Here is a 4,217-nt window from a genome sequence, read left to right as displayed (position 1 = left end):
TCTTGCTGGGATCCTATGACCCCAACAGACTTCCTGCCCTTTGGGCAGGGGGCTGGACTCGATGATCTCCCGAGGTCCCTTCCAACCCTGATGTCTATGAAAATCTATGAATGGCTCCTAGGTGCAGCAAATGGCAGCATGCACCACTCTCAGTCTACTTTTAGGCAACTTAAAGTAAGCCATATGAATATAGACCAGGTGTGACAAACAGCTGCATGCATCCTAACATGCTGTTTCTCTGAATGGTTGACATCTGTCCTTTTGAAGGTTGGGGTTTTTCTTTTGTACTTCTCATGCCTTCTTTTCTTTAGGCTCATGGAGCATTTATACATGTGCTCTGCGAAGCATGGGGGGATGCTTTAATTAGTGCAGCTCTGAGAGCCATGCTAATTAAAAGTGCCTGGAGCATCACATGTATCAACATCCCTGCACTGAAAAATAGTGGTGGGGCACTTTAAACTAAAGCTCATCAAACGAGCTTTAGTTTAAAGCACCCTGCCACCATTTTTCAGTACAGGGGCACTGATATATGTGATGCTGGAGGCTGCTGGAGCCCACCAATTGCCACACTCCAGCAGTCTCAATTAATTGAGTACCTAATATTTCCTAGCTCTAGGTGCTTGCCACCTTGTTGTCTGCTCTAAATTGCCTTTCAGATGGACTTCTCTATACTGACTGTATAGGGAACCTAGATGCTTAAACCTATTGCTTGGGTCTATCTGAGGTGAGGTGTACTAGGTACACTATAATCTGAACTGAGGACTTTACAAGGCCAGAAATGACATGGTTCTTATTCCCTATTATATCTTATGCAAATAATTTCCATGAATTATTTGTTACTATGTAAACAAAAAGCATTTTAAGTGACTTTAAATTTGCTGCCTTTTGATTTCAATGTCTCATTTTTCCTGTATAATGCTAATCTTTCACCATGTAGAAAATTAACCAAAAAATCCTGTTTTCCACATGATATCTTTTGTCACTGACATAAAGTAGATTTTGAAGACATGAAATAAAATTACTTTATTAAAACACTACTGAAAAGCTTGACTTTCAGTATATAATCTGAACCTGTAATTCAGTGAACTAAAATCACTAAAATGCTTGAGAGAGACAAAGAGAGAGAGAGAGATTAAATAAGATATTGTGGACATTGTTTAACTGCTTATCCTGAGAGGTATCGAGCATATTGAGCTGCATATATATGAATGTACAAAGAAAACCTCATGTATGGTTCATAAGTGTTGGGTAGACGTTCAGGTACATCTTTTAAAATGTTTTCTGGTCTGATATGTTCTCTTCTATGTTTTGATCTGCTAACATCTTATTTCAACATAACAGGAACAGAATTTCCGGATTTTCCCTGAAGTAGGTTCAGTACAATCAGCTCTGTTCTGCAAAGCATTTTGATTTGATGGGACTTTATTTTCCAATGGAAATTGATTCCATTAAAGTTTGTTTGCAACCAGCCTTACCTGTTATATTTTGTAGTATCTTGCCTTCCTTTTCAGTTGCTTGCCATGGAAGTGAATGCAATTTCCATGTACGAAATCACCAAGGCTTTTAAGCAAGTTGTTTCCTCTGTCAGAATTACAAATATGGATTTTATTAGTGTTTGGTATTATTTTGCGGAAACTGGGTTTGTGCTGTGCAGCCTATCAGGCCTCAGTTGTTTGACATACCAGATCGGCAGATTAATAAGGTGATAGCTGCCTTCTAACTTCATCTTTATATTTCATATTTTATTTCCATTTATATAAATTGAGGTTTTTATTTTTTCAGGGGTGATAGAGTGACATTTGGAGGTGATCTCATAGTTGAATATGGACCACATCTTCAGTGTTTGTTTTAAAGGTTATACTTAAACTTTATTTAGTTGGAATCAGTGAACTGTGATTCATCAGTAAGTTTGTTACTGCTTAAATAGCCACCTACGCAGATTTTAACTTGACTTGTTATTAGGTAAATTATGCTGCAATGCAAAAGATCATAACCCTGATGACTTGAGTTGGCAAGTATTTTCAAGGGCAGAAATGGATGTCTCTTGAAGGTTAGTGGCTTGCAGGAGAGCCTGTAGGTGGTGAGCCCAACTATTCATTTGGGTCATCTTGTGTGCTATTTGCATTTCCCTATTTCAGTTCTATAGCAAAAGACAGCACCATTTGAATGTCACTGAGCATTGTGGAAACTACAATTCCCTACACTGAAACTACAACAGTATTTAACATAGGACAATATTATTTCCTCTGACAGTTTTAGAGCAAAGAGTTTCTCAGTTTACATATTACGTGATTACTGTGCATATTGATCCATCCTTAATAATATAAACATGCTTATAGCATATTGCATTCATTCTTATGAGCTAATCACTTGGCTGAAGGACTCAAAATTATATTTACTTGTGTCTTTAATTAAATGACCTGAGGTTCTAAGTATGCACTCATATGGCTGATGAGAAGGAGTAGGTAGTTGACCAATTGCCTAACACAGATAATGGCAATAAGCAATCAGGAGAAAACATTTATTATGTTTTTTAGTTCAACTATTATTGAGGAAATTCCATATTGGTTAGTAAATGCTTCATACTACAGGAACAATGCAATTTCTTCTAGGACCAGGAACAGTCATTGATATTTAGATGTATTCTACGTGATTAAGAGCTCACAGGACTTGCACGATTAGAAAAACCTTTATAAATTTCATGAAAGATAACATCACATGGCCATATAAATCAGACTTGCTCTTAGTGATTCAAATATTGCAGCCTTTTTTAAATTTTAGTCACAGCCATCTTTGTAAGTGAGGCAGCATCTTCATTAGTGATTTCTTGGGAACTGTTTGAATGAAGTGAAGATGCAGGTTTGGCAAATGTAAGGAGTATTATTTTTAGCAGACTGAGGATGTATGTATATATTAACCATGTAACAACATTAGTGGAAGGAAGAAAGATTTGCTTTGACAGCATTAAAGACCCCTTAGTTTTCTGTGAACAATATACATGTGATTAGGGGGTTTTTTTGTAAGAAAGCTTGCCAAAAGGAAAAGTTTTATAACATATGAGATTTTGTTTGTTCACAAGTACCTGTTTATCTTCCTTTACAACTCATTCCCTCCTCTCAGTTCTAAAAAATTCAGTCAAGTCTGGAAGCAGATAGCTTTCACAGTGATTAATTTGAACAATCCTTATATATTTAAATGAGAACACTACTCAATGGTTCCAATCCCAATCGGGGATTAAAGATGTACACTAGGCACTTAATTAGCATAAGGGCCCAGATTTTCAAAGGTAAGCAACTGATTTCCATTGACTTCAGCTGGAGTTAGGTGCCTGTCTCTGAGGATTCAGGGCATAAATTCATGGTTATTCTCCAAAAGAGTCTACAGTCTTGCAAAATCAAATTCTCCTTATTACCCTTGTTCTCAACGAGAAAATGCAATAGTATGAGCAACCTCAACCTGTTAAAATTGATTTCAAGGGCATTCTTTGTAGGGTGTTTATATATGTGCTTTGGAAGGCAAGGTGGGGGGGCTTTAATTAGAGCACGTTAGAGCAACACTCAGAGCATCATATGTAGCAGCATTGAACAAGCTTTACTTAAAGTGCCCTCGCCACCATTTTTCAGCATGGGGATGCTGATATGCCTGATGCTGGAGTCTGCTGGAGCACAATAATTGCCACACTACAGCAGACTCAATTAATCAATTCTGCTCTAATGCATTGTAATTACAGCATGTCAGAGCAGCCTCAATGTATGTATGTAGGTGCCCTACAGTTCTAGTTATTTATCAGGAGAAAAGGTATCAGAATCTGGCCTAAAATGAATATCAGAGAGTCAATATTTAGTTGTATTTAAGAGGTTCCAAATAACAAATACACTAGAATTATATTCATGTTCCATTTTGCAAAAGTTGTAAAAAGCAAATTTTATGGAAGATCATTCATTAACAGAGGAGAGGCTAAATTAGACTAATATATGAGTAAGGCCCCAAGTTTAACTCCAGATATAGCCATGGTTTTTATATATAACATTTCCATATATTAATTCAAAATGAAACTTGTGGCAATATCCTTCTTTAAAGTTACTTAATATACAAAGGAGCAGAAACCTTATTGCTTTGTCTGTGCCACTTGCAGATGCTAATGAGTTCTCATCTGGCACAAATGTGATTAGAAATGCACTAGGTAAAGGAGATTGATCTCCACAATAGTTAATGAA

The 4,217-nt window shown here is 36.7% G+C and overlaps 1 long non-coding RNA gene across 1 annotated transcript in view; it reads right to left on the bottom strand.

Moving 5' to 3' along the window:
• The window catches only part of LOC109306244, an 18,093-nt gene extending 14,527 nt beyond the window's left edge, over positions 1-3,566 (bottom strand). Inside the window, exon 1 of the long non-coding RNA XR_002099904.1 lies at positions 3,556-3,566. This is a non-coding gene — a long non-coding RNA (uncharacterized LOC109306244). The remainder of the gene's footprint in view (positions 1-3,555) is intronic.
• Between the last annotated feature and the right edge of the window lie 651 nt (positions 3,567-4,217).

Source organism: Crocodylus porosus, unplaced genomic scaffold (assembly GCF_001723895.1).
Source record: "Crocodylus porosus isolate Cpor-Errol unplaced genomic scaffold, CroPor_comp1, whole genome shotgun sequence".
Lineage (NCBI taxonomy): Eukaryota > Metazoa > Chordata > Crocodylia > Crocodylidae > Crocodylus > Crocodylus porosus.
The sequence above is the reverse complement of the archived record's forward strand: the minus strand, read 5'-3'. Positions and strand labels throughout refer to the sequence as shown.